Source organism: Stigmatopora nigra, chromosome 3 (assembly GCF_051989575.1).
Source record: "Stigmatopora nigra isolate UIUO_SnigA chromosome 3, RoL_Snig_1.1, whole genome shotgun sequence".
In the NCBI taxonomy this organism is placed as follows: Eukaryota; Metazoa; Chordata; class Actinopteri; order Syngnathiformes; family Syngnathidae; genus Stigmatopora; species Stigmatopora nigra.
In genome coordinates, this window is record NC_135510.1 from 17,910,566 (window position 1) to 17,936,728 (window position 26,163).

Here is a 26,163-nt window from a genome sequence, read left to right on the forward strand (position 1 = left end):
AACTAATTTTAGACCAATTTTTTTTCATTGTCCATATTTACTTTCATTGCTAGCAAACCATACAAAACAGTCAAAATCTGACTTAAAAATTGCTGAATCTTACAAAGCATTGCAATAAATTCATATGTCAAGAAAAAAACCCAATAATATTTCAAAAAAAAAAAACAAACATCCCTACATCAAGGCACTACAATCTCCTTGCAAATGACAGAAAAAAAATACAAAGTATTTGTCGTTTTGGTGCATTCAGCGTAATATGACATGTCGCCTCAGGGGGAAACTCTAAAATCTTTACTCTCACAAACGTTTCTCTCTTTCATTTCTACCGTTACAAGAATATGAACATATGCAAATCAGAGACGCGACATTACATATGCATTTTAAATAAAGCATCAAACAAGAAAATGAGTGACGTACCAAAAAAAACAACAAAAAAAATAAGCTAACTCGCTCTACATTAGGCCCATGTTGACAATTTTAACAGAGCTTATGATGTGTATCTTTATTTCAATTCGCAGCTCATAATTACACTCACATTGTCTACTGACTCGTGTTTGTAATAAATTCATAACTGTGATAATCTGTCTGGTTGTGATAGCTAGCAAAGCCTCATTAATATGGAAGAAATGTTTTGCAGTTTGTTTCATGTAACTGTCCTGCAATAAACCTGTTTTTTTTTTATTACTTTGTTTTGCCATGTTCTTTTGTTGATAGACTGTAAAACGCGCCAGAAAAAATTGTTTTGGCATTTGCGTTTTGACCCTGTGGGCATTTTTTTGATTAAAACAATAAAACAATTTTTGATATGAAAGAGCAGAAAAATAACTTATCGTTTTTTTCAGTTGGTAGACATAAAAAAATAATATTGAGGGAACAAACAAGTAAATTACAATAACAGGATCAGACTAGGGTGTGAATTTGATTTTGTTCTTTAATTTACAAAATGGTGGGCATGGTGTGAAAGTGGTTAGGATGTTTGGCTCGGAGTTATGGGATCGTGAGTTCAAACCCTGGTGTGTACTAACCTTCCTTAGTGGAGTTTGCATGTGTGCCGTATTTTGTCGCATTTACATGGTATTTTTTTGCTGAAAAAATGATTTTATTCAGGGTATGGCTTATATGCGCATAAATTAGGTGAAAAATGTGTGGCTTATACAGTCAATTATTTCAAAATAGAGAAAAATATACTGATAAAATGTTAAACTGATTTATTTTGATGTCCATGATATTCAAGAAAAAAAAACTTGGATAAAACGTGAAAAAACTGATGTATTTGTGAATGCCATTGCTTTTTCAGGGTGCCGCCATCTTACCGTAGGTAACGTGCTCTGATTGGCCAGACACCAGTAGCCTTGATACATGTGTTCATAGTGTTTACCATGTCAGCATATCCCAATACTTGTTAAGGCTGATTTATCATTAAAATATCAGACTGTGTAATGTCTATCTCATGCTATCAATGCATCCATAGAATTGGTGACTTCCTGGTTGTACTCCTCGCGTGGCTTAATTTTTTAATTAGTCCAGGTGTGATGATTTAGCTTAAGATTTTCCTTTCAAAGTAACACATTTGTATTCTCTATTAAAACCATGAATATGGAGGTGAAAATTGTGAATCAGGGGGCGGCTTATATGAGATAAATTATAAAATTCAACCATTTTAAGGCAATTTTAAGAGTACATATTATATGCAGAGGTTTTTATTATAAATAGGGAGTAGAAAATGGGAATCAGGGGGCGGCTTATATGGGGGAAATTGTAAAATTAAACCATTTAAAGGCAATTTTAAGAGTACGGATTATACACAGAAGTGTCTAATATATATATGGAGGCGAAAATTGTGAATCGGGGCGGCTTATACGAGAACAATTCAACCATTTTAAGGCCATTTTAAGAGTACAAAATATATGCAGAGGTTTTTAATATAAATATGGAGTTGAAAATGGGAATCAGGGGCGGCTTATATGAGAGAAATTGTAAAATTCAACCATTTTAAGGTAAATTTAAGGGTACGGATTATAGTGTCAAATATAAATACGGAGGCGAAAATTGTGAATCAGGGGACGGCTTATACGAGAGAAATTGTAAAATTCAACCATTTTAAGGAAATTTTAAGAGTACAAATTATATGCAGAGGTTTTTAATATAAATATGGAGGTGAAAATTGTGAATCAGGGGCCGGCTTATATGAGAGAAATTGTAAAATTAAACCATTTTAAGGCAATTTTTAAGAGTACAAATTATATGCAGAGGCATTTAATGTAAATATAGAGTAGAAAAGGGGCGGCTTATATGAGAGAAATTGTAAAATTCTACTATTTTAAGGCAATTTTAAGAGTACAAATTATATGCAGAGGTATTTAATATAAATATAGAGTAGAAAAGGGGCGGCTTATATGAGAGAAATTGTAAAATTCTACTATTTTAAGGCAATTTTAAGAGTAAGGATTAAACGGGAGGTTTTTAATATAAATATGGAGGTGAAAATGGGAATCAGGGGCGGCTTATACGAGAGAAATTGTAAAATTCAACCATTTTAAGGCAATTTTAAGAGTACTGCCTATACACCAAGGTATCTAACATCTGAAAAATACGCTAAGTAAAATGTGTTGCTTTAGGAAATACAAAATATAACCAAAAAATGTCTTCATCTCATGACAATAAAGTTGTATTTTCTGCCCACAATATTCCTTGGTATTGAGCCATTTTTCAGCACGGACTGCTTTTTAGTTATCAGTCCACCTGTCAATCATCTGAAGTCCCTTGAAAGCCTCCAGAGGGTCACTACACACACACACACACACACACACACACACACACACATACCGACACACACCTACATGAAAAAAACCCCGAGTCACTGGCTTCTGAAGTGAATTGTCAGAAGCTGGCTGTTTTAATAAACCCAACCCAATAAAAGGGCAAAAAGCTTATGTTTTTTCTCCCTTTTTTTTTTGTCAGGTGGTTTTTGCTCGCTCGGCTTGGCTGGCGTTCCCTCCAGTGAACCGTGTGTGTCAAAAGAAGCCTCCATGAGATGAAAAGCACCTTTCCAGGGCTTTTTTGTGGACCAGGAATGCTTTCAAAGCAGCCCAATGGCGTCAAAAGTAAGAACTTTGAACACATAAAATGGAATTTGTCCCCTATTTTAACTGCTTATTTCCATATATTTGGAGAAATTGTGATATTATTAACCCTCATCCACTCTGTACATACTTATTTAACTCTTAGGCAGCTAAAAATAACACTTAAAATATTGTAAAAGCATATTTTGTACATGATAAAGTAAGAAACATTTCTTAATTTCAACCCAAAATGTATGCAGTAAATTAAAATAAATGTCGGCTAAAAATTACACTTAAAAATATTGTAAAAGCATATTTTTTACATTGTAAAGTAAGAAATATTTCTTAATTTAAAGCCAATATTTATACAGTAAATTAAAATTGCATGTTGGCTAAAAATAACACTTAAAAATATTTTAAAAGCATATTCTGTACATGGCATAGTGACAAAAAAGATCTTAATTTCAACCAAAAAAAATAATGCAGTAAATTAAAATTGCATGTGGGTTGCATTTGTTACCAAAGGTTCAAAATGTGGACATCAGGTCTTTATGGGGCCCTGAAAATGTGTTAAAAAAGTCACTTAAATACAAAATACATCTACTGTAATAATTAATGAGTAGTAATGCAAATAGGTCCAAACATTATGACTTTGATTTCATAGTTTTCCCCAGTTCTGAAGTTTAATGGTTAAAAAAAATGGTGTTGCTTTTCAGAATGTTTGCTAAAAATGCAAATTTTCCAGATATGACATCACCCACCTATTTTGCTTTAATAAGAACAGACAATTACAAGTGAGTACTCGTCTTGTGTTACACTGTATACACAGGGGCGGAGCTTAAAGATGAGCTGGGGGTGTCGGCCTCGAGGAGGATTGGATTTGGGGCATAAAGTGGGCGTGGTTGGGGGCGGGAACAAATCATAGATGTAGCGCATAGCTTTCTTTAATAGTGTTAGTGTTAAAATATCAATGCAATTTATTCATGTTTTTGGGATGCGAGATGAAACCAGAACACCCAGAGAAAACCCACGTAAGCTTGGTTAGAAGAGGCAAAGTCTGCGCAGAAAAGTTCAGAACCGACCGGGGATTGAACGGTCAATCTTAGAAATGCGAGGCGGCTTTTCTAACCACTATCCCACCGTGCCACTAAAAAAACTCAGTAATGACAAGGTTATTCATAATGACATTATTATAAATAATAATAATCATATTTTATTAAATCAGAATTTGCTTACCATTAGTTTTTTAGTAGAAAAATAAAATATTCCGATTTGAATGTTGTTATTCCGACCTGAAATAAAGTAATTTGCCCGTGTGAATGTCTTGGAAAAGTCTTGCCAATTGTCCACAAAGCCACAATGTGTCTCATGCAGAATGTTATTTATGATAATGTGATCAAAATTACACAGCTCGCCAGCTGAAGCGACCATGCTTTTCGTGCGCTTGCACCCAAAACACTTGATTGGTATGCACGTAATTCCCCTTATCTTCACAACACACTTTGGAGATAACTGCTAATCATCCGTGTTGGCCATGCGCGTAAAATGCTTGTAATCATGCAAATAAAAAAGGAAATTGATTTTTTTTTTCAATGGCGGCTAAAACTTGGTGGTTGTAGCATGTTTGTCCGGTTTTAAAAGGCCCAAAAAAGTAAACCGATGTGACCAAAAATATTGAATTCAATTCTTTTATTGTCATTATAGAAGTATAATGAAATCTAAAGTTTCACCATAAAGTGCACAAAAAAACTACAACAAACAAACAGTCAAATAAATATTCCAACTATAAGTATGTGCTCCAGCACCCCCGACGGCCAGAGTGAGGATAAAGTGGTTCAGAAAATGAATAAATAGTCAACACAACAACAAAAATATCAATAAATTAGTCAGCATAATAAATTAGTCAACATAAGTATAACTCATCATACGTATAAGTCATCATATATAAGAAGTCATCATATAAAAGAAGTCATCATATATAAGAAGTCATCATATATAAGAAGTCGTCATATATAAGAAGTCATCATATATAAGAAGTCGTCATATATAAGAAGTCGTCATATATAAGAAGTCGTCATATATAAGAAGTCGTCATATATAACAAGTCGTCATATATAAGTCGTCATATATAAGTCGTCATATATAAGTCGTCATATATAAGTCGTCATATATAAGGCGTCATATATAAGTCGTCATATATAAGTCGTCATATATAAGTCGTCATATATAAGTCGTCATATACAAGTCGTCATATACAAGTCGTCATATACAAGTCGTCATATACAAGTCGTCATATACAACAAGTCATCATATACAACAAGTCATCATATATAACAAGTCATCATATATAAGAAGTCATCATATATAAGAAGTCATCATATATAAGAAGTCATCATATATAAGAAGTCATCATATATAAGAAGTCATCATATATAAGAAGTCATCATATATAAGAAGTCATCATATATAAGAAGTCATCATATATAAGAAGTCATCATATATAAGAAGTCATCACATATAAGAAGTCATCACATATAAGAAGTCATCACATATAAGAAGTCATCACATATAAGAAGTCATCACATATAAGAAGTCATCACATATAAGAAGTCATCATATATAAGAAGTCATCATATATAAGAAGTCATCATATATAAGAAGTCATCATATATAAGAAGTCATCATATATAAGAAGTCATCATATATAAGAAGTCAAAATATATAAGTCAACATAGATAAGAAGTCAACATAGATAAGAAGTCAACATAGCGAAGAAGCCAACATAGCGAAGAAGCCAACATCGCTAACAAGTCAACATCATAGATGAGAATTCAACGTGATAGATGAGAAGTCAACGTCATAGATGAGAATTCAACGTCATAGATGAGAAGTCAACGTCATAGATGAGAAGTCAACGTCATAGATGAGAAGTCAACGTCATAGATGAGAAGTCAACGTCATAGATGAGAAGTCAACGTCATAGATGAGAAGTCAACGTCATAGATGAGAAGTCAACGTCATAGCTAAGTCTGCATAATAGATAAGAAGTGAGCATAGCTAAGAAGCCATCATAGATAAGAAGTCAACAGCATAGTTAAGAAGTCAACATAGCTCAGCAGTCAACATCATAGCTAAGAAGTCAACATCATAGATAAGAAATCAAAAAGTACCTAAGTAGTCCAGTAAGAAAAGGGACTGACGTGGTTAAAAGCCTATGGAGTTTTAGTACAAGATAAAAACTTGGTCTTGATTAGGTCCTCCTAGATGTAGAACTCAAGTTGAGTATGGGGACGGCTCTTTGAAGAAACTGTCCTTGAATCTGTTTGTCTTGGCTGTTATGGTCCTGTAGCGCCTACCAGAGGGAACAGATTGAAGAGATGGAAGCCGGTATATGTATTGTCTTTTGTGAAGTATTTTTAGGTGATGGACAGGGTAGGTAAGGGACAGTTGATGATCTTTTGGGCTGTGTTGTCTTTGGAATTTCATCCGATGGAACATCAAGCCTAGAAACCAACATTTATTCTGCTTTTAATGTAACAATTGTTCCAGAATCTAACGACCTTGCTTGACAACCACATTTTCCAGCACACGTAACCTACGCTACGTACTTGTACGGTGTGCAATTTCACAATCGATGGCTAGGCAGGCACTCTAGAGACCCATTTATTGTCTCTCCAACATCTATCACCACATTTATTGCAAACCATTTATTCGGTGTCACGCGAAACACACATTTCAAAAGCATTATTTGTGCACTTTTCACTTACCAAGAATAAAAAAAAGGCCCGCAGCATATGCAATGGGATTGGTTTATAGTCATACTTGTCACTTTTTATTTACTAATGTTTATGGAACACCATGTTGAAAGGAGCTTTAAATCTTTGAACGCAAATTTGAAGAAAAAGGCCGCAGTGCCAAGACAACCTTGAAAAGACGGTGTAGTGTTCTTTAAGGACGGAGACTCTTTATTTATCTGACTCGTCCAACTCCAAACTGTAACCTCTGGAGACAGGGTGCCATGTTTTTTTTCAGTTTTTTTGTGGATGCAGTACTCGCAGGGGCGGCCCGGAGTGCGCTTCAGGCGAGTGTCACTCCTCATCCAATGCCTCGCTTGTAAGTGCCGTTTCAAAATAAACAAGTAGTGTATCGTTTCTTTTTTTTTCTAAGACGTTTCCGAGCTCACCGCAACGTCTATAAAAACTTGGAGGAACATTTGGAGATTTGTTTAAGGATGAGTGGTTTACACTGCTTGATTTTTTTGTTTTGGTTTATATGTCAGATTGGAAAACTTTTAAAGTGAAAAACTTGTAAAATGTCATAACGCTTAAAGGACAGAGTACCGTATTTTGACGACTATAAGGCGCACCACATTATAAGGCGCACCCTCAATGAATGACATTTTTCCATATATAAGCCGCACTGTATTATAAGATGCACTGTCTATTTTGGAGAAAATTTAAGACTTAAGTGCGCCTTATAGTGGTGAAAATACGGTAATTGCTATTGACTTCCAGGTATGAAACTCTCTCACTACACAGTCACCTCTAGAGCCAGCCATTTTGATTTTTTTGTATAAAATCTTGCAGTGGGGGAGGAGCTATATGATGGAAGATTTTGTAAACTAAGACGGCATCTCCATATTTCACAGTATTGTTTCAGTTCAGGCGTTTGTGTTTTTTTAATATCCGACAGTGCTGGTTTTTCGTTTTTGGTTTTCTGTTTTTTTTCCATATATAAGGCGCACTGGATCATAAGGCGCACTGTCCATTTTGGAGAACAATTTAAACTTTTAAGTGTGCCTTATGGTCATGAAAATATGGTAATGAGTTTTTAGTTCATTTCTATAGGAAAATTTCATTTGAGTTGCAAGTAAATCAAGATATGAGCTCAGTCCCAAAACAAATTAAGTGATATCTCCGTTATTTGAGGGATTACTGTACATGACAGCAACGGGGTGGGATCTCTTTTTGGGGGGGGTGGCTTAACCTTTTAAGATGATCCAGCACTGATAGACTACAATACCCCAGCAATATGCTCCAGGTTTTTGGACTGAGAATCAGTTTTTTTGATTTATTGGACAGTTAAAGATAGCTTTAAATATGATTTGTTGTATCTCAAGTCTTATCTGCCATCTGGGGAAATCTCACACGGCAACATTGTTCTCTCTCAATGATGTGTCATAAAATTGAGTTGCGACAGAAGATGTGTGAATTATTTAGATTTATTTATATTTCATGTCTGATTTTGTTTGGAGGGATTGCATAATTCAAAGCCAGCAGAAAGTTTTTTGGTGACGAAAAGAAAGAACAATGTGTCTTTTGGAGGGTGATTAATGACTGGATATAACTCAAGCATGTTTTTTTGGGAAAATGACTAAAGTAACATCTCAGGTTTGGGGGGTTTTATTCATATGAAATAATAATAATTAAAGAATGGGTTCCTGGTGCGCTTGGCTTGATGATGAATGCTCAGAATGATCAAGTTTTAATGACACTGTTAGCCTACGTTTATCTTAACAATTTAGCCTAAATGTGAGTAAATTATCTTAGAATTAATTTGTCTGATAATAGTAATTTTTCATAAAAAAGCCGAATATGCAGGGAGTCCTCGTTTTGGCCCAAAAATCTACAATGTTGGATGTAGGTTTAGCCAAAATAATTGCATTCACGTTGGAAACTAACCTTAACATCATACAAAAAAAACTGAGAAATACCGGTAAAGGTATGGTGCGTTGATACTTGTGCGACAAAAACTCGCATTTTTGTGTCAACATAGACCAGGCATGGACAAACTACGGCCCGCGGGCCAAATACGGTCCGTTAGGCTATTTAATCTGGCCCGCCGACGTTGTCCAAATGTTTTTTTTTTCCCCAAGATGGCGCCGTCACACGGAATACAGTGGCAGTAGCTGTGTCCACTCTTATTTTTTTTGGTGTTTTACAGCCCCTCTATCTTTTTTTAAATGACATTTTAATATTTCTCAATACATTCCTTTTGTCTTGCCTTTGTACTTTATACTTATTACTTGACTGATGAGTGATGCGAAAACCATTTTCTTTCAAAATCCATTTTCATTTCAACTGTATTGAAACATCTACCGTATTTTCACGACTATACGGCACACTTAAGTCTTACATTTTCTCCTAAATAGACAGTGCGCCTTATTATCCAGTGCGCCTTATATATGGAAAAAACAGAAAACCAACAACGAAAAACCACCACTGTCGAATATTAAAAAAACACAAATGTCTGAACTACTACTACTGGTAAATATGCAGATGCCATCTTAGTTTACAAAATCTTCCATCATATATCTCCTCCCCCACTGCAAGATTTTATACAAAAAAATCCAAAATGGCTGGCTCTAGAGGTGACTGTAAAGTAGTGAGTGCTTCATACCTGGCAATCAATAGCAATTACCGTATTTTCACCACTATAAGGCGCACTTAAAAGTCTTAAATTTTCTCCAAAATAGACAGTGCGCCTTATAATACAGTGCGCCTTATATATGGAAAACATGTCCTTCATTGAGGGTGCGCCTTATAATGTGGTGTGCCTTATAGTCGTGACAATACGATAAAGGTTTACTTTGGGCACAACTAAGATTTCCACTCCAGGATTTTGTTTTAAAATCTCCCCGGTTGGATTAATAGAGCTTGGACCCCATAAGCCCCCATCTCGCTCAGTGTTTTTTGGCCATTAGCCACGCCAGCATTAGCAGCAATCAGTATTCACGAGGGCAAGCCACCATGTCACATAGCCATCAGGGAAATTTGCTGAGATACAAGAAACTCTCACTAGCCATTAAAGCGTGACGTTTCTTGCGACCAGTCGATATATGACAGATTGATAAATGAACAAATTATCTGCGTGGCTTTGCCGTCGTCAAAAATCCAAACATATCAGTTTTTTTTTTTTGCTTTCTGGCAGCTGCTGTCGGTGGTGCAACAGTCAGAAGAGATTGGAAAAGGATGCTGACACAAGAGAAGGATTAATCACCTTCTTTTGTGGTGGTCGGTTTACTCCAAAGATGGAGAAGCAATGAGCTTTGAATGGAACCTAGCTTAAGAGTCTTTTTTTTTTAGCTATTGCCGAGTCTTGGTGGCGTTGAGGGATTGAGCCACAAAAAGACACAAAAGCGGTAAATGTAGAGTCTTTTCGAGGGAAACACAAAAGTAGGCCTTTTCAATTATTTTACCAGGATTTACACGGATGTTTTGATTCGGTAAAGCTGTCTTGGTCTTATGATTGAAAAACGTCAACGCCACAGATTTTTTTCTACTGGTTTTGGATATATTGTTTTAAAATGTTATGCTAGAGTAGTTACCATATTTTCACGACTATAAGGCGCACCACATTATAAGGCGCACCCTCAATGAATGACATTTTTTCCATATATAAGGCGCACTGTATTATAAGGCGCACTGTCTATTTTGGAGAAAATGTAAGACTTAAGTGCGCCTTATAGTCGTGAAAATACGGTAATTGCTATTGACTTCCAGGTATGAAACACTCACTCACTACTTTACAGTCACCTCTAGAGCCAGCCATTGTTGATGTTTTGGAGTTTTTTTGTATCAAATCTTGCAGTGGGGGAGGAGCTATATGATGGAAAATTTTGTATACTAAAATGGCATCTGCATATTTAACAGTATTGTTTCAGTTCAGGTGTTTTTGTTTTTTTAATATCCTACAGTGGTGGTTTTTCGTTTTTGGTTTTCTGTTTTTTCCATATATAATGTGCACTGGATTATAAGGCGCACTGTCTATTTTGGAGAAGATTTAAGACTTAAGTACGCCTTATAGTCGTGACAATATGGTACTTGTTGATAAGTCAGGAAAGTTCTTAGGCTACAAAAGCAAACTGCTTCCAGTTTAAGTAACGTAATAAGAAGAAACAAACTAAATCTCATACTAGAGTCATTTAATTTTACAATATAGGACTTTATTAAGGTGAGTGGTTAGCGTAGAGGCATCACAGTTCTGGGGTCCCAGGTTCAAATCCAGGTTATGTTCATCTGTGTGGAGTTAGCATGTTTGCCTGCGTAGGTTTCAACCGGGTACTCCAGTTTCCTACCATATTCAAATGCATGGTAGGCTGATTGGACACCTGTGTCAAAGTCGAGGCCCGGGGGCCAAATCTGGCCCATCACATCATTTTGTGTGGCCCGGGAAAATAAATCATGAGTGCTGACTTTCTGTTTTAGGATCAAATTAAAATGAAGAGTATAGCTGTATATAAAATTCCCTAATTTTCCCCCTTTTAAATCAATAATTGTCATTTTTTAATCATTTTTTTTCTGTGTTTTTAGTTCAAAAATCATTTTGAAAAATCTAAAAATATATTTTAAAAAAGCTAAAATAAACAGTGTTTTAGATCTATAAAAAAACTAATATTCAGGGCTTTTAATCCAGTTCTTTTGTAAAAACAAATCTAAATATTATATCTAAAATGGTAGTCCTTTGTAAAAGTTCTTGTGTCTCCCAATAAGCAAAACAACTTGTTTTGTCCACCATTAACTTACAAGCCTACCAAATACTTGCAAATTCCAACATAATTTAGAATTCCGCGTAAAATGCCTCCTACCACGAAAGTTTTTTATTATATTATTATATCCCGCCTTCACTATACCCCTTTATTTATTTTTAAATAATTGGCTAACCCTCAAAAAGTGTCCTCCTTACCCATGATGCAACGTCAAGCAAATCTGATCATTTGTCTATCTCGCTGAGAAATCTTTCCCGTACAAGTTTGGACATGTTTGTCATGAATATTTGATGAGCAAGCCCGCAGGATGCTGCCATCTTCAAGCTTAGTTTCTATTTTTTTTATTTTTTTTTTTATTTTCACTCTCTCCAAAGCACACAAGGTCAACCTTTTTGCTTTGGCCATATCAAGGACCACCGCTTGTGTGATCACTGTAGACAGACAAAACCAAGGCAGTGGTGTCCTCTGCAATGAAGCCTGACGTATAAAAGAAACACGTTCAGCTGCTGGTACCACGATTGCGCTTGATTTTTTTTGCAGGTCAATGCACTCAGATCGTGTTGCAAGCCCTCGGCATCCCTCGCAGCTCGTCGGTTATTCTGAGCAAGCCAGTGTTCTTTCCTAGTCTTGTTCTCTCTCTCTACTGACTGGGTTTTCCGTGAAAAATTAAAGCGCCCGTTGGTTCAGATTGAAAAGGTAGTTGTGTTCTGGGAAACACAAAAAAAAATGGTGTTTATTTTGTGGATTGAGCGATTAAAAAAAGAAAAGTATTAATTACTGTCATAATTACTCGTATCTCAAGATAAATATTCGCCCAAATTTTTACTTGTATCTCTAGATAAATATATGCCCAAAATAGTACTCGTATCTCAAGATAAATTTGCCCAAAATTTTACTCCTATCTCAGGATAAATTTTTGCTCAAAATTTTACTTGTAAAGTTATATTAAAATACATATTTGCCCAAAATTTTACTTGTATCTAAAGATAAATGTTTGCCCAAAATTTTACTCGTATCTCAAGATAAATATTTGCCCCAAATTTTACTTGTATCTCAAGATAAATGTTTGCCCACAATTTTACTCTTATCTCAAGATAAATATTTGCCCAAAATTTTACTTGTGTAGAGAAAAATATTTGCCCAAAATTTTACTCGTATCTCAAGATAAACATTTGCCCAAAATTTTACTTGTATCTCAAGATAAATATTTGCCCAAAATTTTATTCGTATAGAGAAATATATTTGCCCTAAATTTTATTCATATAGAGAAAAATATTTGCCCAAATTGTACTCTTATCTCATGATAAATTTGTCCAAAATTTTACTCGTATCTCAAGATAAATACTTACCCAAAATTTTACTCGTATCTCAACATAAATATTGCCCCAAAATTTTACTCTTATCTCAAATTTCTCGTATTTCGAAGCACCACTGTATGCTATGTTTTTTTGGGATGTGGTAGGAAACTAGAGTGCCCGAAGAAAACCCACACAAGCCTGGGCAGAACATGCAAACTCCACCCTAGAAATTAAATAACTGTTCGGAAGACATGCTAACCACTCTTCCACTTATCTGCCTAATATATTAAATATTGACCAAATTAAAACAATTTTGCTTTTGCCAATCTATCTGGATAAAACACACTTTAGTGGACTCACTTAAGAGGACTTGAATGACAACTCTGGAGGATAGATCAACCAATCACGTAGCTGGATATTAATAGTTGTGAATGGTCCCCATCGCCATATGTCGCCAAACACTTCTAAAGATTTGTATTCCATAAGCTGTTAATAAAGCCGTTGTGTCGGACAGGCTAATGAGATTCATAAATTCACCCGCTGACCTTCTTCCCGCTCTGCTGGAAGGGCTGGATGTTGATGTGCAACGGCCATAATTCAAGGTCTGGCAGCCATCTTAGTGTCACGCCGATTATCATGTACAGATCACATTATTATACATTTACTCTTCTCCTCGCTGCTGTGCAGATGGTCCGGGTGAACGCCGATGGCGCCGGCCAACTCCTTTCAGGCGGGAGCTAAATTCCACGCCGTGAAATGGCGAGTCGGTGGTCTCCGTGGAATGGTGACAGTCGGCATATTGAAAGATGGCATTACAGGGATTGATTGAGGGCATTAGAGTTGGATTTTAGAAGAACAGGGATTGATTAAGATTGGGAGTGATTGGATATATTTTGTCCCATGACGAGGTCAGCCTTTAATTTTAAAGTTTTTTTGGGTTGAAAATGTACAGTGAATATTGATTTTCAATTTGTAGGACTAAAATCGTATGTAAGGATAGTTTTGAGGATACATTATTTAAATCATTAAAAAAACGACGTACCCCTAAACAAAGGTGCCAAATGTAAAAAAAAATCATATTTATACATTTTGTGGGTAAAGAAAATTTTATGATTTTGTGACCATTTTTACTGGTGGCATTTTTCAGTGACGTGTGCAAAAATGAAGCTCAATACAGTAATCCCTCGATTATTGCGAAATCACTACTTTGTGATTTTTTTTCTGCTATTATTATTATTTTTTAAGTTCCTAAAACTTGTATGCAGAAGCTACTCTTTTTATTAGGACTCAGGACTGAAGTGAAAATAAATAAAAATAATAAAATTACAATTAAATAAATAAATAAAATATATTAAAAATAAATTAATTACAATTAAATAAATTACAATAAAATAAATAAAATAAATGACATTCAAAATAAATGAAAGAAATTACAAATAAAAAAATAAATCAATCAATTAATTAATTAATTAAACAATTTACAATAAAAAAAATAAATAATTTAAATACATTAAAATGAATGCATGAATTTTATTTTTTTAATAGGGGTGAGCCTAATTTCGATTATTTTATTATTACCGCGGCCAAGTCTGGTCTACATAAACCGCGATATTCGAGGGACTACTGTATTAGCTAATGCTTCAAAAAATTCTCTTTTTTCAATAGTTCATTCTTGCAAAGAAATACAAAAACACAAACCGCAAATAAACTATTACCTTCATTTTAGTTTTAGCTAATACACGTCTACACTGCTAAACTCAACTGACAACATGCAAAAGCTCTTTATTACATAACTTTGCGTTTTGAAATTAATCATAATGTCAACTTAAGATGAAGATTCACATTTTTATTTCATATAAATCGCTGAAAAACTATTTTCTTAGTTTGGATACAAAATGTATATTAAGAAGTTCATTTAAAAACTAGCATAGTAAACTTCGGAAAATTCCTATTGTTTGACAGCTCGGCCTAAAAGTAAAATAACATCCTTTTATCCTAGGTTACGAACCCAAAAAGTTGACATGAGGGCTTGCCAAACCCATTCTGAACCTGGGATAATCATTTCCGTTCGCCTCCTTGATCCGGCGTTGGCGAGAGGCGAGCCAGCGCGTGGCGTTGGCAAGTAGACGCCAGTCACGGAAATGCTTGCCAAACAACCGCCTTCTGCTGGCACTGAAGGAGAAGCCACAGTTCAGAGAGAGAACACCATGTGCCCCTCCCTCCCCTAAAAAACAAAACAAAGAAAAAAAATCCTCGTATTATTCCACAAACAAAAGACAAGCTGCATTTGGCAAGTTGAAGCTCTCTCAACTAAAAGTGCAGTCTGTTGATAACCATCAATTGTGCAAAGTTTCAGAGGATTATTGTCCAGTTTACCCAACAAAATAGTCCAAAAAGTGACTGCGTAAAAGCCCGATCCATCCGTCATTGTTACAGTTATGTCCGTCAAAATTAATGTGCTCATTAATAGACATTCAATATGCTTAGTTTACAAAATCTTTCAACACAAAGCTCCTCCTCCACAGCAAGATTTTGTCCCAAAAAAATCCAATACATCAACTATGGCTGGCTCTAGAAGTGACTGTGTAGTTCCCTACAAAAAAAGTGGTTGTTACAGTTATATCCGCCAAAATAAGTGCACTCATGAATTGAAATCAAATATGCTTAGTTTACAAAATCTTTCAACACAAAGCTCCTCCTCCACAGCAAGATTTTGTCTAAAAAAAAAAAAACGAATACATCAACTATGGCAGGCTCTAGAGGTGACTGTAGTTCCCTTCAAAAAAATGCTTGTTTCAGTTACATCTGCCAAAGTTAGTGGACTCATGAATTGAAATTAAATATGCTTGGTTTACAAAATCTTCCATCTTAAAGCTCCCCCTCCACTTCAAGATTTTGTACCAAAAAAAAATCCAACATAGTGACAAGGGCTAGCTCTAGAGGTGACTGTGTAGTTCCCCACAAAAAAGTGCTTGTTTCAGTTAAATCTGCCAAAATTAATGTATGAATTTAAATCAAATATGCTTAGTTTCCAAATTTGTTCAACACAAAGCTCCTCCTCCAAAAAAATTGTACCAAAAAAATCCAATACATCAACTATGACTGGCTCTAGAGGTGACTGTGTAGTTCCCCACAAAAAAGTGGTTGTTTCAGTAACGTCTGCCAAAATTAATGTACTCGTGAATTGAAACTAATATGCTTAGTTTATAAAATCTTCCATTTCAAAGCTCCTCCTCTACTGCAATATTTTGTACCAAAAAAATTCCAACACATCAACAAGGGCTGGCTCTAGAGGTGACTGTGAAGTTCCCTTCAAAAAAGGGCTTGTTTCAGTTACATCTGCCAAAATTGGTGAACTCATGAATAGAAAAAAAAATCATATTGTTGAATTTAAGTACATTTTGCTGCTTTTCCTTTTCAAATTACATCAATTTCCATTTCATTTTATGTCCGTTTTGTTTAATCAAAAATCCCCATCTCTTACATTCTTCTCCATCAATTTGTATTCCTTTCTATAATGTTTCTATTACATTACAGCACTTTCCTTTCCTTACACAACTATCACTTTCCTTTCAATTTATATCCAGAATTTGACTCCATAAAATGACCTTCCCCCATCGTCTTTTAGACCGAGTTCCCAAACACTTTTTTGGAAAGTGAACTTTTATGCATAGCGCCAATTAGGATTGCCGTTTGTCTCGGGGAACGTGGCAAACTGAAGAATCATTTCGCTAATAACCACCTGTCAAGAATGCAGCTGTCTGGGATAAATCGTTCTAGGCATCGCCGACTCGTACGCAAAAAAACACCTAAAATGGGGGAACGGGTTGGTAAACAAATGCCGATAAACGACACTCAAAGTTTTTGCTCTCATTTTTTGGGGGGAAACTTTATCAAGAGTTCAGGTGGAGAAAGTTGGGATGAAGAAACTTAATATGCAGAATTTAAACCATTTTAGAGTGAATACACTTTTTTTGTAGGATTGTCTCGACGGGGCCGAATCCAGGTTTGATACCTTGTCAATGTATTAAGGATAAAATAGCATGTTACCAGTTTAAAACAAAAATTCCATCCAATACTAAAGCCATACCATTAATAAAAACATTGTTTTACGTATAAGTTGTGCTGCAAAAAAATATTTTGAAAACAAATTATGATTCAAAATGTGTTTTGTTCATAACTCGACTAATAAAACTTAGTTGAACCTGAGGTCTAATAATTCAAGTTCTGATAAGTTATCTATATTAAGATTTTTTGGGGCGTTTTCTGTTTATTCTGCAAAATTTTAAACACTAAAAAAAATACAAATAATAATCAATGTAATTTACATTTGTTTAATGCAATCAAATTGTTGCTGCAACATTTTTTTTCTTCAAATATAAAATTAATTTAACAGCACATATTTTTCAGGTGCATATATGAAGCTATTAATATTAGTTTCAATATTAAATATGAAAAATACAAGGTAAAGGTTGATAAATAAGGCTCAACTATGCACTATAAAAATGTTAAAACTTCTGAAAATATTAACTTTTTATAATTTTTTTTCAAAAACTGGAAAATGAAAAAGTTATTAAATAATCATTTTGTTTTTTTTTTCTTTTACCAGCATCTTTTAATACATATACTGCACTTTTTTTGTTACATTTATTTAAATTCTCAATTATATCATTATAAGCATGAAAGAACAGGTCAAATCAGGCTTTGGTTAACATTTGTGTCAAAGACTTCTGCCATTGAAACTGATTATATGCGTTTCATTTTTTTTTCTTCTTGACGACAGACTAACGTCATCCATCTCGTGCTCATCTCCAGCGTCGCCGGCTGATTAGTCCAATTTCAAATGTTTAATATCCCGAGATGGATCCTAATGTTGATTTGTCACATTCAATCCCACTGATCGTATTTAACCTTCAGTCTGGTGACTCGCTCGCTCACCCGGCCGGCTCGCATCCGCATTTATTCACCCAACTTTTTGACGAGTCCGTATCAACTTTCACCACTAGGCTCCAGCACCACCTATCCCAGCTGACTTCAGGCCAAATGCGGGTAACACCTTCAATCGGTGGGCCAGCCAATCACATGGCACAAGAAGACAAACAACAACCAATCACAGTCATTGCTAGGGGCAATTTAGAGTGTCCAATCAGCCTACTATGCATGTCTTTGGAATGTGGGTGGAACCTGGAGTACCCAGAGAAAACCCACACAAGGCACGAGGAGACAAACAACCAATCACATTCATAACTAGGGGCAATTTAGAGTGTCCAATCAGCCTACTATGCTTGTCTTTGGAATGTGGGTGTAAATTGGAGTACCCGCAGAAAACCCACACAGGCCTAAGTAGAACATGCAAATTCACACCCATACTTAGGGGCAATTTAGAGTGCCCAATCAGCCTAACAATGGATTTTTGGTATGTGGGTGGAAACTGGAGTACCCGGATAAAACCCACACAGGCCTAGGGAAAACATGCAAATTAATATCCGTACGGAGCGGAAATTTAAAGTGTCCATTTAGCCCAGCATGCATGTTTTTAGGATGTGGGAGGAAACCTGAGTACCCAGAGAAAACCCACATAGGCCTAGGGAGAACATGCAAATTCACACCCATACCTAGAAGCAATTTAGATTGTCCAATCAACCCACCATGCATGTTTTTTTGGAATGTGGAAGGAAACTGGAGTACCCAGAGAAAACCCATGCAGGCCCAGGCAGAACAAACAAACTCCACACAGGTAGACCACCCTGGATTTGAACCCAAGTCCCACACTGTAAGGCTGACACACTAACCACTCATCCGCCAGGCCACCTCATCTAATCTAAATATTAATATTTCTATATATATTTTAGCCATTTAAGTTCATGTTACTTGGCAAAAAAATTGGGTTATCTATTAAAGTAGCTGGCACGGCTGGCCTAGTGGTTAGCATGTGTGCCTCACAGTTCTAAGAAAGTGTTTAATCGCCGATCAAATCCGGGTTTCCTGTTTCGAGTTTGCATTTTGTTCCCATACCAGCGTGGGTTTTCTCCGGGTACTCCAATTTTCTCTCCAAATTCCCCTTATTTTATTGAATTATTTTATTTATCGACAGTCTCCTCCTATCTGAATCTATCAAAAATACAAGAAAAAGCCCAAAAAGTCCAAAAACGTAAAGAAAATTGAAATATATACTATGTTTTGAAACTGCCACCCACACAAAGATGTAATTTGAACAAACCAACACACGACAATAAATCAGTAGAACCAAACTTGTTCTCAAACCCTCATATTTCACGACCATAAAACCCCTCCAAAACGTCAACTCCACCAACCGAGTCTGACCATGTGATCAACTTCAAAATCCATAGGCTCCGCCTACCCTAAGAAATAAATGTCTGCCAAGCAGATTGAACAAAGTGTTATCGGCGTGCACGTGAGTTTTAGTTAAGAATTGCGGCAGCTGCTTGAGTCGACTTGGCTGCGGAGGCATGTCATAATTTATGATGGAAGCCAGCTGAGGGGGTTGAAAGCAATTAAGCATCTGTGATGGGAGTTGCCCACTTCACAACTCCTTTGTTAACCCTCTTTCCCTGACTGCTACACGTTTGTGATTCACGATCATCTCCCCAGACACAATCCGTAGTCTTTGTATTGTAAAATTAAACCATAAAAAAAGCGTATAAACACACTTTTAATGCATTGTGGCTATGAGGCAGGTGGCTAAGGGCCTTACCTGAAGTGATGTTGGCTTTTTTTGGTGATCGGACGATTGGTCGCCGGTCAAATGGTGACAGAGAGTTTACTGTTGAAACCAGCTCTCAAAATTATATGCATGAGAGTGAGTTTAATATCTAAAAGAGAGTTTAATATCTAAGTACTGTATAATATCTAAGTACTGTATAATATCTAAGTACTGTTTAATATCTAAGTACTGTTTAATATCTAAAAGACAGAGTTTAATATCTATGTACTGTTTATTATCTAAGAGAGAGTTTAATATCTAAGTACTGATTAATATATAAGTACTGTTTAATATCTAAGTAACACTTAATATCAAAGTACCATTTAATATCTAAATACTGTTTAATTTCTAAGTACTGTTTAATATCTAAGTAACACTTAATATCAAAGTACCGCTTAATATCTAAGTACCGTTTAATATCTAAATACTGTTTAATTTCTAAGTACTGTTTAATATCTAAGTACTGTTTAATATCTAAGTACTGTTTAATATCTAAATAGTGTTTAATATCTAAGTACTGTTTAATATCTAAATACTGTTGAATATCTAAGTACTGTTTAATATCTAAGTACTGTTTATGATCTAATTACTGTTTAATATATAAATACTGTTTAATATCTAAGTACTGTTTAATATCCAAGTACATTTGACCGGTGACCAAAAGAGACCAAAAGACCGGCGACCAAACGTCCTGCGACCAAACGTCCGGTCACGGCTTTTTTTATCCGTATAGTTTCATTTTTGTGACACGCAAAGTTGTCTTTTCCTTTCTTCTAATAAATTAAATCATTTTATTGGACAAAAAAACAGTAATATGTATAGAAACTTGCTTTATTGAGCAAGTACAAAAAAGTGGACTGGGCGGAAAGTAGCTTATTCTGTTGTTTAGGTCAACATATTTTTTTACTGAAGACTGCTTGACGAAAGACTTGTTGCTAATGATTGCATCATCGGTTTCTTCTATGCAGAGGCGATTCAATAAAAAAACATATTTTTACTGCATAACATCAATACTTATGGATATATATGGGGTTTGATCATCGAAAAAAATAAGACAGTTATTTAATTGTTGTTCATTTCTTATGGAATTGGATCAGTCATTTAATTTTTGTTTAAAAAAAGTGTGTTGAGATAAGAGGCGAGTTATCTGTGTGTTGCAACGATGTTGTGATCTTAACACGCAATCTGTCATCTCGAACCGTGGCAAGACATTGTGTCATTATTGCACGATATGACACTTCCAAGTGTAAGACAGACTGACATGACTGCAATCTTCACATTTGCCACCACAAATCAAGTCAATAGTGTAACTCACTTTTGCAACTTGAATTAATTCAGCATTTAAAGTCATTCCAAAATGGAGATGTCGAGAAAATTTAGAAGAAAAAACCTTGTCTTAAGATCCAATAAAGACTCTGTAAATCAGGGGTCGGGAACTTTTTTGACAAAGAGAGCCGTAAACAATTCATATTTTCATATGTTATTCCTTGAGATTCACACTAGGAATTTAAAAGTAAAAATACACTTTGGAAATTAAAAAAAAAAGGATCTGAATTATTTTAAGAACATTTTGAGCTGTTGGTAAACAGTGAGTGTCAATGAGAGAAGATGCAAGCAGAAGAGTCTAATGAAGAAAATGTATACACAGGTTAGCAAAGAGCCATCAAAAGAGCCAAATATGGTTCCCGAGCCATAAGTTTCCTACCCCTGCTGTAGATGTTTTAGCTAACACTTTGTATGAAACAACGGAATTGTTGAAAAGAAAGTGCGACTTAACTTTTTAGAAGAATTGAACTTGTTGACCATTTGCACAATGATTTTTGACATGCTTTCTAATTTGAAATGAGTTTAAATGGCGAGCTAAAATCAAAAATATGTATTTTTTTGCATGAAAAAGTGCTAAGAAAAAATATTGATTTTTATTTTTTGTAGTTTTGATACAAAATGCATATTTAGTATTTTGTCAAATACTGGCATAGTGAACTATTGGATATTTGTAGTATTATTTCATACCTGTCAATCTCAGCCAATTGATTTCTTTATAATGATTGCTATTTCCCCTTATTATATAATAAAAAAATGTAAAAAAAATGTACAAATGTAACGCTTACTAAAAAGTCCAAAATGTTCTCCAAAAATGGACTTGGTGCCGAATCGATATACATTGTATAAATATAGCATGTCAGCAAGCAATGTTCCCAGGCAGTCATACAGTGACATCTCTCCCTTAAGCAATAATTTAAAAAAAAACATAGAAATACAAGAAGCACATATTTACTCACATAGGGCACACGTAAAAGTCTAACATTTTCTACAAAGTATACTCAGTGTCCAATCAGTGTGCACTAAATTCAAGATTATGTAAATGTTGCTGTATAACAGTGACTTTTTGACTGTCTGGGTACATTGCTTGCTGACACGCCATATGTATATAGTGAAAAAAAGGGCGGGACTTGACGATATTAAAAATTGACGATTTCCTCTGCTACCAGTGACCGAGAAAATCCGGATTTGACCCGAAATGAGTCAATTAAAATCTATATTTACATAAAAAATACTTAAAAAATCCTATACAAAAGTTGTTATACTGCATACACCATTCAAAATGATCAAAAAACATATAAAATACAGGAAAAAAACGTATAAGCTGACAAGTTTTTGCACCTCTATAACTGTCTTGAATCTTCTCAGGTCACGTCCTGAGGTGAGGCAATAGGCTAACGCTAGCGGGATTCCATGAGACCGCAGGGTGTCCTATATAAGTAGAGTCATAGGTTAAGCCTGCGAGGGGCTTAAAGAAACGTATTTTGTCTTATCTGGCTTGGTCACGAACCGGCGCCAATAACATTATCCAAGACTACGCTGTAAGAGCACGGGAGCAGAATTACAGCCACGGAGGAGATTTCAAACGTTGCTGCCGATGTCCAATCGCGCTCTAATCGGGCCATTGCCACGTTGCCTTATCGGCGTAAAGGGCCGTGAACAAAGAATAGCGGCGACCTGTCCATAAATCATAACCGCAAAGGTGATGCCGTTTTGTGTTAAAGTTGTTCTTTCTTTTTTAATAATAGCTTGCATTACAGCAAGGGTGTTAGACTCGGTTTGGTTGGCGGGCTGCTTTAATGTCAACTTGATTTCACGTGGGTTGGACTATTTTAGATAGAATATTTAGATTTTTTTTTTTGTAAATGGATTAAAAGAACTGGATTAAAATCCCTGAATATTCAGTTTTTTATAGATCTAAAACAATGTTTATTTTAAAATATTTTTGAATTTTAAAAATGATTTTTGATCTAAAACACAGAAAAAATGGATTAAGAAATCATAATTATTATTATTATTTTATAAATTGATTAAAATAACTGGATTAAAAGCCCTGAATAGTCTTTTTATAGAGCTAAAACACTGTTTATTTTAGCTTATTTTTTTATATATTTTTTAGATTTTACAAAATGATTTTTGAACTAAAAACTGAAAAATATGGATTAAAAATGACAATAATATTTAGATTTTTTTAATGGATTAAAAGAATTGGATTAAAAGCCCTGCATATTCAGTCTTTTAAACAATGTTTACTTTAGCTTTTTTTAACATATTTTTAGATTTTACAAAATTATTTTTTAACTAAAAACACTGAAAAATTGATAAAAAAAACACATTTAAATGTGTTTCCCCCTAATTTGAATAAATATATTCCACATTAAATTCCTCTCAGAAGGTTATCAGCAAATTAACATGAAAAAAACAAGCTTGCCTAAAATTCAATCGAAATTTGTTCATGTTATGTTACGAGCGCGTTGCCGTGCAAAAAGTATCTCCCCACCACGAATTATGTCTAATTTTAGTACAATTAAACACATTTTAGTCCTATTAAACTACTAGTTATTAGTTACATTGTTAATAGATGGCAAATTAGAACAAATAAAACATTTTTTCCTATCCAAAATCCATTTTTTGGTGTTTTTTCCAGAAGGTTGAAACAAGTTAATTCATTTTTAGTTAATTTCTATGGGAAATGTTCATTTGAGTTACGAGTAAATCAACATACCAATTAAGCTCATATCTCAAAGCACCACTGTATATTCATAATTGCCACTTGGCTAAATATCTTGATTAACTAATGCATGTTTAAATATATTACACACATTCTTCATTTGTAGTAATCCTGTTTATACACCGTGACTTGTTTATATATCTATACATACACAGATGGCTTTTACTATTACCACAATACTAATATATTTATTTTATTCTATTTCAGATGGCATTCCCAAGGCGTGTTTTTATGTATTCGGGGAATAAACCCTGAAGGAATTTTCCCTTTTGACCATCACCAATCTTTCTATTCACCTGAATGCCTGAGGCCCTCCCAGGTGTGCTGAGCTTGTGGGATGTTTGGAAAACGACTTGGTACTCTGCACATGTCCTACTGGGAGGAGTCTCTGCGGAATTCCCGGAGAAAATGTTGGAGAGACGGTCTCTCGTCTGGAATGGGAACTTTTCAAGAACCCCCAAGAGGAGTTGGAGGTGAGCCAAGGCTTTTCTTGTTAGTATGCATCTGACACAATTCATCTAGGTGGAGGGCTATTATCTTGTTGCTTTGGTTTTATCAAGTGATAAACTCATCTACATAAATGGAAAAACAGTAATCCCTCGAATATTGCGGATAATGTACACCTAGACATGGCCACAAAAAGACAAAATTGACTTAATATAATTAAGAATGAAGCCTTGATACCTGTTTACTGGATGACTAATCAGAAATCCTGGATCACAAAATCTTCTTGCGACTGTGACAGTGAAATTTTGGTGCTCGGACGTTTGGTCGCCGGTCTTTTGGTCCCTTTTGGAGTTTACTGTTGAAACCAGCTCTCAAAATTATATTCATGAGAGATAGTTTAATATCTAAGAGAGAGAGTTTAATATCTAAGTTATGTTTAATATCTGAGTTCTGTTTCATATCTAAGTAGATGTTTAATATCTAAGTTGTGTTTAATATCTAAGTTCTGTTTAATATCTAAGTAGATGTTTAATATCTAAGTACTGTTTAAAGTATAAGTACTGTTTAATATCTAAGCACTGTTTAATAACCTAAGACCGGCGACCAAACGTCCGGCGACCAAACGTCCGGCGACCAAACGTCCGGCGACCAAACGTCCGGCGACCAAACGTCCGGCGACCAAACATCCGGTCACGGAAATGTTGAATTCAGGATAAATAAAATTATCTAATCAAACTAAAACTAAACTAAAACTCCCATAAACCAGTTTTTTCTTGATTTATGTTAAGTGTTAAAGAACTCTTCTCACTTTACAGTAAAGTCATTCTTTTTTTTAATATGTAGATTATATTTAGATATTAATACATTAGTCTTTTCATATGTTTATAGCTGTACAATTTAGTAAATACATTTCTTGATAATGTGTACTTCTGTATAGACGCAAAAACATGAAAATGGTAGTGATAATATGGGTGAGCCAGTTTGGCGGTTTTTCGATTATCGCGGCCATGTTTGGTCTAGAATATCTACGATATTCGAGGGATTACTGTATTTTAGGAGGGATTGCTAGAAAGGATTGTAAATGTGTTACTCTTAACTGAATTGTATCACTTAAAACAACAGTTATGTTATGCTTCTATTTGACATTGAGTAAGCTTAACATACGAAAAGTGGATAAATTCATTTAAAAGCCACTCACAAATCGGCATTTTCCTTAAAAACATGACCATAAGGTTTATCTGTTCTTCAAATGTTACTTCTAACATCACCCCAAAACAACCAACGAAAAAACAAGATCAACACGTCTGAAAGAAACTTTTTGAAAAGCCCGTTCGTTGTCCCAATAGAGTTTTCTCGTCAGGTCATCATCGCGCACGCCAGTTTTCACGTCGAGAACTCCACTTGTGTTTTGTTTGATTGACGCAAGAACGTCCGGTGAGAAATCACAATGCCGTGTTCCTCACAGCAGACAAGGTGATAAAATCTGCTATTCCTGTCAGCTATGCACTGGCGAATTGTTCATCAGTTCACCACCTATTTTCCTCTGAGGCTTCCATAACCCCCCCCTCCATGTTTTCCCCCTTCCCTACCCACTCAAAAGCCGAGTTTGAAAAAAAATCTTTGGTGTGAGTAGAAGCCACAAGGGAACAAATCCCAGTAGAAAAGCACACGGGGAAAAAAGAGCTTCAAACAGGAATGGGTTGAATTGTAAAAGGGTGAGAAAATTGCAATGATTAAACGTGAAAAGTTGTTTTGAAGCTAATGCTATTTCTGAAAAGGGAAAAATCCAAAACATGTTTTCGCACTATTTTACAGGTGTGTTTGTTGCCATGTATAAAAAAGATGTTTTTTTTGGGTAATGATATGGTCATTTTTTTAGCAAAAGTGCTTTTTTTCATTTTTTTGGGTAAAGATACGGTCATTTTTTGAGACAAAAGTGCTTTTTTCGTTTTTGAATAATGATTCGGTCATTTTTTAGCAAGTGTTTTTTTTTTCGTTTTTTGGCTGATGATATTCATGTTTTTAGCAAAATTGCTTTTTTTCGTTTTTTGGGTAATGATACGGTCATTTTTTTTTAGCAAAAGTGTTTT

The 26,163-nt window shown here is 35.0% G+C and overlaps 1 long non-coding RNA gene across 1 annotated transcript in view; it reads left to right on the plus strand.

Annotated features, from left to right (window-relative positions):
* The window catches only part of LOC144194537 (uncharacterized), a 60,411-nt gene that overhangs the window by 16,377 nt on the left and 17,871 nt on the right, over positions 1 to 26,163 (plus strand). Inside the window, exons 2-3 of the long non-coding RNA XR_013325912.1 lie at positions 2,962 to 3,104; positions 23,834 to 24,099. This is a non-coding gene — a long non-coding RNA (uncharacterized LOC144194537). The remainder of the gene's footprint in view (positions 1 to 2,961; positions 3,105 to 23,833; positions 24,100 to 26,163) is intronic.